The following is a 17,271-nucleotide window of genomic DNA, read 5'->3' on the forward strand; positions in this document are numbered from 1 at the left end:
ACAGCCATTTGGAGTATAGTTTGAATTTTATAAGATTATTACATTTCATAATACTTTCATTGTGTCAGTAGAATACTATAAAAGCTGATTTTACCTCTCGTAAAAATGTTGCTTTATGTGGGAATTGAAATGCATTTAGTGAAATTATTTTGTTAGGCATAGATTTTCCTACTTGCTATGCCACTACTTTACAGTATTTGTGTATCCAAGTAACAATGATGTCTTATTAAAAGAACCATAACGCAATTCAAAATATGCTGTTTTGATGAACACTTTCCTGAATCCTAGGTATATCATTGTTCCTCTAATCTGAACTTCATTGATTGCATATGAAAAACGATGTATACCTCATTCATTATGTTATAGCCATCTAACAAAGATAACTGGGCGTTCATCTTTTCTTCGTACACCACTGAAAATAACAATAGGAAAATTTATTATCGTCACAAGACAGAATAAACTTTGCATCGTTTCATTGGCACAACTTAATTCCGAAATGCGTTATTTCGTATGTTATTCCGAAACAATATAGAGATACTTAACCACACCAAATAATTCTAACATAAACATATATGTATTATTTTATTTGTTGACAATTTGATACGCTATATTTCACAAAATGAAACTATAACGCTTCGATTTATCATAATCGTTTTAAATTGTTTACATTGCCTTAGTTCATTTTGTTGCAGCATATATAATCTATTACATACTTTTCCATTGTCTGTTAATGGCTTTTTATCAGTGCCGTAACAACTCTTCTTGCGCCTCAATTCAGAAAGGAATTTGTAGAGCCCATTATCAGTGAGTTAATTTTAAAATGTAACAGTTGAAGCTTGTAGGATCATAGGCACCCCAAATCATTCGTATAACAGGTCTCCTTGAATTCATTTATGAATATGATATCCCGATTGGTTCTGCGGAGCCATCTCTTATTGGATTTCCTTCCCACAGATATTATCCTCTTTTTCTGGAGAGCCTGTACGGGTGACACCACTAAAACAAAACAAATAAACCTACTAGGTTTTTCGATCCCAACAAAAGTATATTACACATGAAGTTTTGATAATTGTTATAATGATAGAAAATATTGACGACCGGTTTCACCGTCATTTCAGTGACTCTTTAACTATATTCAAGGGCCCAGATTAAGCTTTGTATCTATTACAAATTTTGTATTATACAATGTAAGCTGTTTTGATGGTTTTGATATTTATTTATTTATTTATTTATTTATTTTTTTACATTTTGAACATTACTTCCATTTTAAGAAGGGAGATCACTATTTAGTTAGTAATATAAAATTTATAACGCACATAGTTCCCATACACAAAATGAATAACAGAGTAGCTTAAATGTACAGTAATAAGTAAGTCTAATATGAGCTTCAACTAGCGGTTGCAGGAGTCCTTTTATCCAGGGATCACGATGCTTTGCATCGCTTTCACCGCCGATTGTTGTGGTTCTACTTTCTTTACTCTTCGAAAGATATATTCCATAGCATCTTAGGACAGATTGGAATTATCATCGTCAGAATAGTAGTTACTTTCCGATTCTGCTCCTACTTACATTTGGATACTTATTCATGAAAAAAATGAAATCTTTAAGTTTTACGTCCCACGGTTATGCCGGTTAGGCTAAAGGAGACGGTGATGATGAGAAATGAGTGAAATGGTGGAATGAAGAAAGTGGGAGGAAACGGGAGAACCCCGAGAAAACCCACGAGCACGGTGTTTGTCCACCACAAGTCCACACGGCGCGAGCTGGGATCGAACCAGGGACCCCGAGCACCGGAGGCGAGATACTTATTCATGTTAGAAAAGATTGTGGTCATAATTAAATACTCAAAACGTAATTGAACAAGAGAGATTAAATGTAATTTTATACCAGAATTTTTTTAATGCTCATGTTTCACTCCCTATAAGATCTGAAGCCTGTTCACCTTTTTGAGGGGCGAGAAATACTCCGGAACATATTGTATATTCGTATATTATTAATAAATTTACATGTCTACTTCAATTCTCATTGAAGCTTTATAATGTTATGTATAAAACATGTTATCTGTGTTTGTTTTTAACTTATTGTATACCATACATATTTGGAAAAGAAAATTATGATCTTTCATTAAGGAACAAATGTGATGCAAGTTGATAATTATAGCTGTGAACAAAACTACAAATCTCAAAAAGCACAGAATTTTGAAATTCAACGATATGTCAAACTGAATAGACAAATATAGAATTATTCACATTTCAGTACGCTATTGGATATTGGCACAAACAAATAAGACTGATTCCTGGAAGAAGAAAATGTGCAATATATGGAAAACGGTAAAGTATTTCAACATTTCATGAATACCAACATTGCCTTGATAGAATAGAAAGGCAAATAATATTAATAGAGAGTTATGAATAACTGGTATGCGTCGAAGAGCATCGAAAAACCAAGCTTCTTTTCAGCGTCTTTTGTGTTAACTTTAGTTTCACGTTTAGTTGCATCATCACACTAATGAAAACTGATTCGCATCAGCAATCGAGCTAGGTTTGCTATGGTTTTCTTTCTAATAAATAAACATACCTGAAACTGTTACATATTTGTATGCCAATTCAACGACAAACATAAGAAGTCATAACCCACTCCCATAGAATTTGTAGCTGGATGATTGCTCCAACAGGGTGTGGGAAAATGCATTCACTAGAAAGGGAGAAAAATTGTAATTACTCGATCCCGTTAAACTATTGATATGATATCTTTACCAATGAAATCTAAAATGTTATTTCTTACTTTCGCTATAGAATAGATGTTGCTACGTGTAATATAATTGTTTTAAATTTATTTCTTAAATATATAAAATAATTAATATGTACGGATCCGTAGTCCTAAACAACACCCCGATGGATTGGGAGTTTTCATTATTTTTGTGTAAATTATCGTATGGATATTTTGTATGTGTCATTTTGTACCACTCATATATATATATGCAGAGTTACTGGTAATTCGATGCATTCCCTGCAAGTGGATATTCTACAAGTACCTTGGAACACATTCACCTATATGAACCGGGTGTCGCAAATCAATAGTTTCAGAGTAATTTGCACATATGTGATTTCATTGAAATTTGCCTGCTAACGAGAGGTGCGCGAGAAAGTTACACCCTGACCCATTTCCACATATCGTAGAACGATGGAATTTTACACGCCTGCATGCCTGTGTAGGTCATGTGGTACTGTACAGCTCGTAACTCTGCATCGTTGCTGTGTTATAGGTCCGAACGGCATGTCCAAAATCCATTACTACACCTCAGAAAGCAGCTTGGAAACCGCAGAAATACTTGCCCCTCGGAAATGACTTACTGGTTAGGAAGAGTTGGAATGAAGATGATTTGCGGACAAGAGAAAACGCGAACTATGACAGATTTCATACTCATGGTCGTGCATCTGTCTCGCCAATATTTGAGCAGTCAACGGTTGCGTTGTTTTCCAGGAGGAGGACACCTTTTGTTAACATGCAAAGCTCTGGAATTTCACACAATACCACAACGCACGCAGCAGTAACGCATAGTATATCCTGATAATTGTGGTACCTTTTGCCTGGAAAGCAAGTAGTAATCCGTGCTGATCCCAAATAAACGATCCCAAATCATCAGTTTCGTCACTCGTAGTTGAACACGGACTATCTTTGGTACGTCGACACGCTGCCATTGGTTTGACTAGGTTTTCCCTTGTTTTCTTCACCCCCACCAGGCGAAGGCGGGGATGGTACCTTCTAGAAACCCAGGACTAGTTCCTTTTGAAATCCTTGACCCACCTAAAAGACCGATGCGGCCCCGGAGTTGGAGGTCCGAACCCTTCTTTGAGTCATTCTCTTGCATAAATACATACGTAAATAAATTAATTAATAAAGAGAGAAATAGCAATTCTGTCGAGGAATTTGAAGCTTAAAATATATAAAACGATAATCATGCCTGTTGTTCTGTATGGTTGCGAAACATGGTCGCTTACTCTGAGGGAAGAACATAGACTGAAAGTATTTGAGAACAGGATCCTGAGAAGAATATTCGGACCCAAGAGGAACGAGAATGGGGAATGGCGAAAGCTTCATAACGAGGAACTACATAGTTTATACGGTTTACCCAACATTGTTAGGGTCGTCAAGTCTAGGAGGCTTAGGTGGGCAGGTCATGTAGCTAGAATGGAAGAAAGTAGAAACGCTTTCAAAGTCTTGACTGGAAGACCAATCGGGAAACGACCATTAGGAAGACCTAGGCGCAGATGGGAGGATAATATTAAGATGGATCTCGCAGAGATAGAAATACAAAGTAGAAACTGGATCCAATTAGCTAAGGATAGAAGTCAGTGGAGAGCTTTTGTGAACGCGGCACTGAACCTCCGGGTTCCATAGGCCATAGAGTTAGTTAGTTAGTTAGTTAGTTAGTTAGAGAGAAATAGCAATCGAACACACCACTTTAATATCTCGAAACAAAACTACGACCATTGCCGTACCAATTGCTACAATGGCAACCTAATGTTATAAATTTTCTACGAAGGTAAAAATGTCATAACAAAATAATACATTTAGCACTGTAGCACAAACAAAAGCTTGTGAAAAATAGAAACAGCGTGACATGCTGAAGGGCGTCTGCCTCGTGGAAAGCAACGCACCCGTCCACTGCTCAAATGTTGACAAGATTGATGCACAACCCTGGGTATTAAATCCACCATACTTCGTGTTTTCTCTTGACCGCATACCATCTTCATTTCACATTTTCCCAACCAGTAAGTCATTTCCTAAGGGCAAGTACTTTTGCAATGTTGCCAGGCTGCTTTCTGAGGAGTAGTAATGGATTTTGAATCACTACACTTTACTTCACGTTTGGACTTATAACACAGCAACGATGCAGAGTTAAAAGCTGTACATTATTACATGTCCCGCACAGGTATGCAGGATTACAGATGTAAAATTTCATCGCTCTACGGTTTGTGGAAGTGGGTCAGGGTGAAACTTTCTCGCGCACCTCTCGTTAGTCTGCAAATTTAAAAAAGAAACAAATATGTGCAAATTACTCAGAAACTATTGATTTGCGACTCCCGGATCACATGGGTGAAAGTGTTCCAAAGTACTAGTAGAATATCTCCTTGAAAGGAATGCATCGAATTACCAGTCACCCTGTATATATATGTTCAACATGTCGCGGAAACTTTCGTGCATAATAGGAGACAATAATCATGAAGAACGAAAGCATTTTTTCACCTCTATTAACATTCATCTAAAAGATATTAGTATTTGTCGTTAAACATGCCAGATGTTACTATTTAAAATACTTTTAAATACAGAATAGCGTTGACATAACCAATACTCAAGTTTGGATGATGCTTAAACCTGCCAAACTGCTGAATTAAAATTAAAAAGGGTCCCCTTATAATAAAAACCAATGAGCTCTAACGCTACAAACCGTACATTGTGAACTGAAATAGACATTTCAAGTTTGAGTTAGGGATACGGTGATAGGAAATAATCTAGACAAATATCTTGTATTTCTTTATCATAAAGCTAATGTCATCATAAAATTGATCAATTTGGATGTTACGGTCTGTTATACTTTTCCATTACATCAGTTGTAAAAGTACTTTCTTTTCGAGACAAGTACCGAGGAAAAAGTCCGGATCATTGTCCGAACGTGAATTTCCATTCGAAAATGTATGTTCTATTAATTAGATTTTTAAAAATCAAATTTGTGTAGAATTGAGTGATTTTGAGTTTAACGTCCTTTCAGTAGCGAGGCTACATGAGACGGGATCTTCTGATTAAGTGGAATCCGAACCAAATTAGCTCCCATCGGGAATCGAATCCGAGTCTCCCACGCCAAAAAATTGTATAGAATGTATCATTTTCCTTTCTGGCAAGACGTCAGTTCGGAAACGGAGGGCAGGATGGCTCAATGGTAGAGCGCTTACTCTGGCGTGTGAGGTCCCTGGTTCGATCCGAGGCCAATTAAGTTTGAGGTGGACAACAGAATGTCCGTGAGTTTTCTCGAGATACTAACTTTCCTCTCCCACATTCTCATTCCACCAATTATTCCACCATTCTTCACTTGCATTAATCATCGTCTCCTTTAGCCTAAAGGGCATAATTGTGAGACGTTAAACTGACAATTTTCATGTCATTTTAATTCGGAAACGTTTTGAATATTTAAATTAATCTACGTTTTGTCATTCTGAAGTCTGAAAATATATGTTAATGTTCTTCGATGCTCTTTGAATTCAAATCAGTCACAACTGCATATTCATTTCCAGAACTTCAAGTTTTTGTTTGGGAGTGTCCTCTAATATTAATTTCACAATGTCTGACGGTTTTCGCTTTAAGGAGGATGGCTTTGGCACTGAACTCACATGTTTTCCTACTTTGTGAGTAACAGGTGATAAGTTCATATTTTGGTTTGCTGTAATCTTGCTTCAAAATGTTTTGAAAACTATGAAGATAGTAATATGTTAATCAGGAATACTAGTTACGCCTCTATCTCTGTGAACCTTTTAAAGAGGTTATTCATTTGGTTTTAATGTTAGCTCGAAAGCCAGCGCCAGATGCCAGACAAGAACCAGCAGCCGTTAGAACCCTAAGCCTTCTGTACGATAAGATATCAAAGTAATTTCTTGAAGATAAATAATGTTTGACGGTCTTGGAGATGTTTGTAAAGCGGGAGCAGGAGAAAAATGTTTTATTTTATTGTCCTTAAGAGAGGATCCAAGCATTACCGTATGGTAGTTTTATATTATTTACTCTGTCATCAGAAGCATGTGATGCGCTTCTAAGGCGAATTTAATGTACACGAAATTAGTAACGAACGCATCTACACAATAGACCATTTATCTTAATCCAAACTTGTAACTTTAATATATTGAAAAACGCTGAAAGTTTGTAGAATGCAAATATCGACAGGAGAAGCTATGCATTTTTACAACTATACTTTTACCTATGCCAGACAAGAACCAGCAGCCGTTAGAACCCTAAGCCTTCTGTACGATAAGATATCAAAGTAATTTCTTGAAGATAAATAATGTTTGACGGTCTTGGAGATGTTTGTAAAGCGGGAGCAGGAGAAAAATGTTTTATTTTATTGTCCTTAAGAGAGGATCCAAGCATTACCGTATGGTAGTTTTATATTATTTACTCTGTCATCAGAAGCATGTGATGCGCTTCTAAGGCGAATTTAATGTACACGAAATTAGTAACGAACGCATCTACACAATAGACCATTTATCTTAATCCAAACTTGTAACTTTAATATATTGAAAAACGCTGAAAGTTTGTAGAATGCAAATATCGACAGAAGAAATTGTTTGTCATATTTTGCAATTCCAGAAGGTTAGCAGGATTGCCAACCAAAAAAATGTTATACTTTTAAATGGCATTACGTCAAATGATTACAAATTTCAAGCTCATATACTAAAAACAAACTTACAATACAAAACGTATTATTCCATGTTACACGCTAAGGATTCTACAATATCACACTTTTTCACAAGCTAATTCTGAAGGACTCAACAGCAATAACGCAAGTAAGAAATGATTTAATGGCCATCCAAAGCACACTCATGTTTTCTGTATCTTCAAAACTGGCTTGAGAAATCACATTGGTGTAAACTACATTTTGCTTCACATGTCTTGTAAAAACTATGTACTTGATTGGTGTGTATTTTTCTTTTTCGTAATAAAGCCTTTCGAAAAGAAAAGTCCAATTTCAAGTTCTTCATAACTTTGCTCCCATTCATTTGAAATACATAATATCGTGATCATATTAGGTATGGTGCAAAACTTCTACTCGTGTTTGGTGTGCATATGGAAGTGCAAATAAAACAAAACGTAATTCGCCTAGGACCGTATAAAGTCATCGGAATGATCAATGACCTCTTATTATCCTTCCGGTAGAAGGTTAACCCCACGCCGATAAAACTCCGCAGGTCTGAAGATAAAAAAAAAAATCACGTAAGAAATTTTCCAAGCCTTCGCATCATTAAAGGTCTTCCCAGTGAAGGAAGTTTGCAAAGCGTGGAAATGGTGGAAGTCTGCAGGGAAAGGGGTAAACTTCATAAGCAAAGTCCATCAATTTCTAATGTGTTATCGCAGCAGTATGTGCCTTAGCGATATCATGTTGGAAGATAACAATTTGGTGAATAACAAGGTCTAACCGCTTCGACCGCAACGATGTCTGAAGTCTGTCTAGCAGTTGACAATAGAGAGTCGCATTAATGGTTTGATTATGCGTCAGGACCTCCCAATGAAATAAGCTTTGGACATCCCTCCACATTCTTAAACAGCATTCTTGTGATGAAGTTCTTGTTGACAGAAGTTCAAAAACGCGACACATAGTCCTACGGCGCTTAACGGTCTGGTACATAACACAATTCTCATCTCCTGTGATGATCCGTTTCAACAAGGGGTCATTTTTATACCGAGAAAATAAGGAAACTCATGTCATGACTCGTTCCTCTCGTTTAGTTGCACTCAAATTATGTGAAGCCGATGATCTAACTTTGTGAAACCCAGCGTCAAAAGCGCTCTTTCCGCTGCTATTCTCTGTACTTAGAACGTTTCCACTAGTTCTACAGTTAGATTCGGACTGACTTATGGTTTGGTCTATATCCTCTTCGAAAACCATTGATGGACCATGGTTGAACTTGACAGCTTCTGTCACCATTCTTGAATTTTTGAAACCAGTGACCAGTCAATTGCATCCACATCATACACTTGCCTAACATTTTGCCAGGCCAAGGTAGCACTACTGTCGTATCGAACGCAAACAGTAAACAGTGTATAATGCGTTCGTTATTGATTTCTATTTGATTGAAACAACACTCTCTTCATTTACAAACCACTAGTACACCTCACTGCATGTTGCTGCTGTAATCTTCTCCCAATAACCTGACCATCAATTCCAGTTCCTGAATCGCCATCTATTCGGTCACAACATTTTTCACCTATCACGAAAGGATAGAACTTTTTATCATATCTAACTAAAACACTAAAACACTTTGGATATAAATTGTATCATTCGTCTTACTTGCGTTATTATTGCTGTAGAGACCTCCAGAACATTGACGTTTGTGAGATTGTAGCACCCTTAGATTGGAACACTGAATAATAAATATAGTATTGTAAATCTTTCTTTGACATGTGATATATTACGTAGGTGGCCATAATGATTTAGTTGGTCTATGTACATTTTAAGATGTAAGGAAAATACATTATTAAAATGCCAAATCTCCATACACAAAATTTACAAAAATGTCCAATCTTTCAAATGGACTGTAGCAAACCAAAAATCTTGGACTTATCACCCTTGCAGTTACGAATTTTCTTTTGTCTTACCTTTTATAACATGCTGAGTTCCACGTGTTCAACTTTAGTATAGAGTGTGACTTTCTATCTTCTCTCCAAGTTTCAATAAAAAGTTTTATTTTAGATGTGTCTGACTTTTTAAACTTATTTATTTAAGAATTTGATTCGTGTACTTTCACCTATTGCTTTTTTTCTAAATTGCACGTATTTACCTCCTGAATTATTGCATTTTTTTGTTTGATTGATTATTTTAACTTCATATTTGGTAAAATATTAATCCGTAGAACCATTAGAGTTTCAAATTATAATATGTTGTCATTTGTCAATTGCACTCAAAATATAAGATTTTATTAAGTAAAAAGTATGAACATTCTTCCTAAGTAAATAAGAAGTAACAAAAGCCTTTTATTCATAAACTTAGTCTGATGAAAAATATATTTTATGTAATAAAAGCATTAATGTATTGGTTTCGAATAATTTGTACGCTTTTATATATTTTCCACGTGTCTATCTCATTCAACACACTTTAATTTCAATTCAGTATATTTGTACTCTTTACTTATTTTTATGCGAAAATTCACAGATACACCTTGTAATATACCTACCAATTTAAACAGTAGTAAGCCAAATCAAACTATCAATTTTGTATATCCTAGCAAATCGTTGTCAGTAAACCTGTGGACCAGTAAGGACTCACTCACCAATACAACAGTATAGGTAACTCTTTGTTCACTTCCTTAGTAGCAGCATTTCGTCAGGTCACTGAAAATCACTCCCGCCAAGAATACATACTCGTATGTATATAAATTTCGAACACGAGCTATATATATTTGAATCTTGCTTTAAAGATTGTTCTTCAGTAGGTAATGGAAGATCTGAAACTTCTACGAATGAAAACATTTAGTTTCAAAATATCCGGTTTCGTGCTGCGAGAGAGAGCTGTTTAGTGCTCGTACGCCTGACTGATTTTAAGAATCTAACATAAAGCTTGAAAAAATCTGTTGTCTCTGCAATTGTCGTCTCTTTATCTACCAGCAGTGTGCCATAAAGTTGCTTATCTTTAACTGACCCTGTTTTGCTGCTTTTAAATCATTTTTAAACTTAATTATAGTTTCTTGACCTTACGGAAGTACTTGAACTTGGACCTTCAGTTACCTCTGATGTCAACTCATCCTTTTGTTAGACAAAGAAGAATCTTACCCACTCAGTTTTCTTCTCTTAGTACTGTGTTTCATTTGTAATCAGAGAGCAATATCACATATATGGAGTGGTGCAAATAAGAGTAGACATGGCAAAGATAGAATCTTGGAGCACAGTTGGAGACAAAGTCTTTTTTTTTTACTGAAACGTCTCATACGGGATGCAAACAATGACTGTTGTTCCTCTCTAGATACGTCTGAGCACTGGTCATACAGATACTGAAGATTCATCGCAGATATCAGATGGTGTATACACTAATAGTCGCCGAATGTCTTGCTGCAGCTTCTCAATAATGTGATTTTTTTGGAATAACGTTATTTGTGACCAAGGAATATCCAGAATAAAAAGCATTGCAAAAGTTTCCCGTCTGGAGGTAATACGGTGCCCTTTTGGATCTGGCTTCTGCTAACAAAATGAGATGTTCAGAGCACAATGAAATAAAGTGCAATTACCAAAATTGTCAGAAAAAGATACGCGAAGTTTGTACAGAACGCTTAAGTACATGGGAAAGTTAATCTTTTTTTACGTCATAAGAATTATTTATAATGTCTAGACATGATTTTTTAAACTCTGAAAGGAACTTCAGAGAGAGATCTTAAAGGTAAAATATTTTCAAAATGACCAAAAGTGGAGTTCAATTATTTGCGGATTGAACGATTCAAATCTCTGTACGTCTAAGAATCCGCAAATGTGGCACAATGTTATCCTACCGATATAGGCTCGTGGCCTGTCTGTTGAAAGTAACCATACTCGAGTTTCTCTTCAATAAATTAACTGACGAATGAATTTTCCATTGTATTTCTTGCTGATACTTTAACCTCCACAAATTATGGTATACCCGTTGGTATTTACTCCGTTGTTCCACTGATAGTGCAGTGCAGTGTTGATGATCCCATCCGTGACATACTTCCACTACAGTTTGTGCCTACACCGACCTTTAGCATTTGGTCCGGTTCTTGATGTGCCTTACCGAACATATATCAGGTGTACTTAGCGTTCATGGCGTCAGTTTTGCATATTAAAATTTTGTCCCTCACCTTTGTAGAAGGGTGCAATTCCAGTTGGGACCACTTTTTGCCTAACTCTGTAAGCATATACTAGCAGAAATGTCATTTCTTTGTACGATAACATAATATTAATGGAACATATTTGAAATGTATTCAAATAAATATCTTCTGACTCAGAAACTAATTAACTCAAGTTAGAATTCATGCCTCACATAAAACTTGTTCCTCTATCAGCAGTATAACTCTTCTGACTACAGTGTCCAGTGTACTGAGATCTTCAAACTAAGCTCAGCTCAGCACTCTATAGACACACATTCCGTTGTGGAAATTTAGTGCGAATCAGACTGTACGTAAAAAGTATTATTAAAATTTTTCCATTAGTGTATTGTTACACTAGTGATTGGATTGCCACGAATCCAAACAAAGATAGTGTTATGAATAACTGGACGTAATATTTATACTGATAATGTCAAGAGTTCGAACGCAGAAGGTTAAAATTGTAGATAAAACCCAACATCATCGATATTGTATCAGAAACTAGAAAGTTATTCCTTAAAGTAGAAGTCTGCTGTTGTTGACTCTATACGTTCTTATCTGCAAATGACCACAAATATTGACTTTGTGGTCTTCTAAAATCCTATAGTATTAACTTTCAGTTCTCAACATCCATTAATCTCTTCCAAATTGTTTAATATCCCTGGTGGCTTGGAATTTTCCTTCTCCGCAAAGTAGCATTGCCATATTTGATAGTCTCCTTATATTTTTGATCAGTCTTCCTTCTGTAGTGTGGCGATCATAACGTAAGAAACCCAGTTCTTTGACATCTTAGGTGCACGGTTGTTATTTTTCAAGACTAGTGTGTAATTCTCTTCCGAGTTGATGACGTCTTGAAATTTTCGTTCTCAGCTTTTAGGTGGTACTTGGTTAGGCATGCGACGTCTAGAGGTTGCTTTTCCAACACAGAAATAATTTGGTGTTTTCATCCGTCGTTCTCGCTTGTTGGCGTAAACCTTTCTAGTTCATAGTTTCTTCCGTGATACCAGCAAAACACAAAGGCGATGATTTGATGTAAGCAAGAAATCAACGCTGACATGTAAATAAATCATGATGATCAATTAAACTGGAGTTTTTGTTATAACTAGAAAACGCAAATGAAGAAACGTAACTTATGGAATTTCATTAGGCAAAATTCTTGAAGTTGGTAAGGTTGGGAAGGAATCAACTATATTGCACTTCTTAGTTAAACAAAACATACAAAATTAGATGTTTGCATTCTACTTCTGTATAGAAATTGGTTTCTACAATCATTCGTTAAAAGAGTAAATTTCGCTGCTACTAAGATTGATGATAGTTATCAGCTTTTTGTATTGAATACGTTGATCTGGAGACAAACCAAAATCCTTTATGGTCAAGGGAGGGGGTTTCAGATTTCAGAACAGAATTTATACCACAAGCGATTTAATAATTAAATATTTTTACTTTGTGCATGCACGCAAGTACTTTGTTTCCGTGAGGAAATGAACACACAACATTAACAGCTACGTTATTACAAAGCAAAATGTCATCTGTAAGGTCTGTGACTCAGATACTTTTTTTTCGATATGAATACCAGCTTTGAGCAACCGTTGATATTTCGACCTAGTATCCGTTCTGAAACGAGGCAAACATCTGGGTGTACCAAGGGTGCTTTCTAGTCACAAAGCATGTTAAGTTTAAGTTATCCGTGGTGTTATTGATGAAATTTATACGGGTCTCCAATGTTGTCCCATCAAGTATATTAAATATGCTATGATTGAGTTGTGTATATTTCGTCCACATTGCATGTTTCTGTTCAAAATATATCGGGCGTAGAAACGTACAAACTTCAGAACTGATTACTAACCATACTGGAAAGACTTTGTGAAATGCGTTTTGACTACAATGGGATAAAATGAAACATTGCATGATTGAATGTCCTTGTAGAAGATGGCAATATATCACGGATCATGGAGGTTTATTGGAAATAATGAGGAGTTTGAGGGATTCTCATGTGTGAGAGTACAAACGTGATTTTGTCATATTGTGTATCTGGTAAGTTGTAATGATGGACAGGATCGTAGTTCCATTCTTCTCTGCAGAACCGATTTCCTGGTAATGTTATTGTACGCTGTGCCTTAACTTGCACATAAATTATATTTCAATAAGGTTGCCATTAAATGCAGATGGTAAGTATTTTCTGCAGACGGTGAGTTAATTTCCTGAACTTAATACATGCTCTCATTCCATCCCCTTTATCTCATAATCTCTAAACGTTTCTCTATTCAGTTTCCACTTGATTTTGTCAAGAGTCAAATGCACTAAATACCAGAATGTTATCTTCTTCAGCTACGCTAATACAATAGTTTCATTATTGACAGTGTGCTACCTACAATACAGTAAAACATATAGATGAAGATTGAATACAGGTTGTATATTATTATTTGTACCTAATGATGTACATTAAGGTGTGATAAAACACTCTGAGTTTCTAAGTCTATACTCATATATAGAGAAAATGTTCACAAATAATGAAGTTAATATTTATATTTCATTTACTTTCAAATTGGATGCAAGGTGTGTGTATCTATCATTCTAAGATATTTGGCATACACTTTTTTAAATTCAAATCAGGTTATAATTTTACCTTGTACAAGGAGATATTGCTGATAACGCTAGTAGTAACATGTAATCCAAGAATATTTAGCACCCATTGAGCTGAGCGGTTACCATCCTTATTTGGGTGTGTATTGTCTCAGACCCGAAACTGATCATTCTACAGTAACGACCTAGATGTAAGGGTGCTCAAAGAGATGTAACTCTTTCCAAAACTTAAAAAAGTAGTATTTTAAAGTGAATGTTTTCTTCAAGATCAATATTGGAAGAGCCACCATTACTTATTCTCATATCATGTCGTGAGTCTTGATATACAAAATTCTGTATTTCTGGGAAAGTTTTATAATTTGTGCAATTTCAGTTTGGTTTTTGCACTTTGCAACCTAGATGTGTCATCTATCAGGAAAATGTTTTGTTTCTTATAACTATTGCTAAATATGCTATTTTTGAATATATAAAATAGATTCAATTGGTTTGCTGCGATAAACATTAACAAACAGCTAGCTACGGACAAGTTGCTAAAAAAAATCCCTCAATATTAATTACCACAGAAATGTTTTCTTTTATAAAAGGCTAATATTCTTCTAGACTCCATCATTTTCATAATGGTTATATGTCATATTTACAGAACGTCATTCATATTTCGAATATATTGCAGTAATATTCGTTTTACCGTATTTAGTTATTGTATTGTACGGGGCAATTTTAATCGTTTAATTAATCATTCTTTCCTGTTACATTGAAATGTGAAAAATTGTCTGCACTTGAATGTGACGGTCATTGTTTGGATCAGTTAATACTTAATACCTTAGGGGTCATCCACATATTATGTAACGCGGCAATTGGGGAGGGGGTTCGGTCTTGCGTTACGAAATGTGACCAGGAAGGAGGAGGTGGTTTAATTCTTCGTTACGTACGCGTGTATTGCTATTGTTCTCAGGCTTATATGCAGTCTTTTAAACAAATAATTTTATTTAGTTCTTTTCCTTTTTTATAAACAAATAAATATTACTATTGTTTTGGCGAATTGCGAACATATAACCTATATAAGTTGAATCATGCAGAAGGTATTCAAAGATGCTACTAGACACCAGTATGACTAGTGACACCCTGTGTATATTACAATATAATAAAACTCCTTTCTGTGGCTATCGCAGATTTTCATTTACGGCACACGCTTTTCTGGAGTTAGTGATCGTAACCACCGCTTGAAAATGCCCTCGCCTTTCCACTCGTATTGCTATTTCTAAGAATATTAATTAAAACTTTTGATTTGAATCATTTCACACTCTATTCCAAAATTGAAAACCAAAGTCCAGAGTAAACGTGTTCATAAACGAGATGTCCCCGCTTCTTCAGGTGTTCAGTGACTTTGAATCTGTGGTCGACGAGGAAGGGAACTTCTTTGCATCGTTGACACTGGCGAACTTCAAATTGCACGAAGCACCCTGGACCCGAAAAAAAGGTCAATGTCAGTTCTTTAAATCCTTTTTTACTTGTATTTTCCCATCGGTATTTCCTCCTTGCCACTCGTCGGTGTCCTAAAAGGATGGGTGCGATCTCCTTGGGAAAACGACATTACGTAATTTCGAAGATTTAAGACTGGTTAATTAAACAACCTTTTGGGGTTAAAATATTACTAAGATGCTACCATTTTTAATACTTTGATTTGTTGTCGAAAATCATTACAAATATATTCAAAATACAAGCATTTTTTAATAAAAAGTTCTACTATTCCAAGTAAATCCCAAAATAAGCAAAATTAGCGACAAAAGAAAAATCAAAAAGTATTACGTAACAAAGGGGAGGTTCGGCCTTGCGTTACAGTGTGACAAGGGGGAGGAAGGGGTAAACATTGATCAAAAGTAGCGCTAAGTAATGTGTGGACGGCCCCTTATACACCCAGATCTTTGATATAGTTTAAAACAAAATATCAATTTTTAGTGCAAATTCTTTTGCAGTTTGCATTCTAAGATATTCCAAAATAATTTCGATTTCATTATTATCCTACTTTTGGATAATGTTGTATGTTTTGGAAATGTATGAAATTTAAATTTGATCAGCCAAATTCTATTGAAAATGTTATGCCTATTTCCTCGTCATGATGTCTTGTTGTATTGGAATATTGTTACAATTCAAATTTACCCAAAATCTTATTGTAATTGCATCAGCCATATTTTAAATGTGATGTTTTGCAAATCTACAGTAATTGTTCAATATTTCCGAAAGAAAGAAAATCAATTCTAATAGGTTTAGGTGATAGAAGAAAATTGCAATATGTTCAGCGAAAGACATTTTTTTTTAAAGAAAATACATTTAAATCAGCAGACAAAATACTTATTAAGTACGTTGAATTTAGAACGTTTCGACAAGATTTCGATTCCAGTTGTGAACTTCAATTATCCTTATCATATCTTATCTGCGAATATAGTAACAAATTTATGCAAGTTGAATTTATGGCATGCTATTAAGATATACCTCGTGCCATGAGGCTTCTTCTAGCAATCATTTGTAGCTTAGCAGTTAGTGCGTGCGCTTTTGATATACGATGTCCCGGATTTGATTTCCAGAAGTTGGGATCTCAGTTTGAAGTTGTAGGTCTCGTCCCATGTAGGTTCAATGATGACACATGACGTAAATACATATCAGCCAATCAATAACGTGTTTAGATTGTTCAATTTCAAAGTAGTAAATGAATACTTTAAATGAAAACTCAACATGCAAATAAGCAGCAGCACAGATTCATTGAAAACACAAAATTATTCACGAATCGTTAAATTCAAATATATAACTATAATGTGTTTAATTTCTTCTTTGTGACAATCTTTAGTGGTCACCAACAAATTTTATCACAGTGTTATTGTATTTCTAATGGTCAACAGTTACTAACATTGGTGGGTGCAGATATTAATCTAGAGTAAAGTTATGTGATAGTTCTAGTAAATATCTAACTAGCAGATTTCCAAAACAACATTTGCTATGTTCGAACTAATGCATATAAAATTAATCATTTTCTTTCTTCAAATCATCAATATAAAAACTTCTTGAATTTGGTGTTAACTTTTTCAACTGAAAGCGAGAACTTGATGTATTCCTA

The 17,271-nt window shown here is 35.3% G+C and overlaps 1 protein-coding gene across 4 annotated transcripts in view; it reads left to right on the forward strand.

Moving 5' to 3' along the window:
- Positions 1-17,271, forward strand: part of Slob (Slowpoke binding protein) — an 823,759-nt gene that overhangs the window by 773,212 nt on the left and 33,276 nt on the right. The window lies entirely within an intron of this gene.

The sequence above is a fragment of the Thermobia domestica genome, chromosome 6 (assembly GCF_964235325.1).
Source record: "Thermobia domestica chromosome 6, izTheDome1.hap1.1, whole genome shotgun sequence".
NCBI classification, from domain to species: Eukaryota; Metazoa; Arthropoda; class Insecta; order Zygentoma; family Lepismatidae; genus Thermobia; species Thermobia domestica.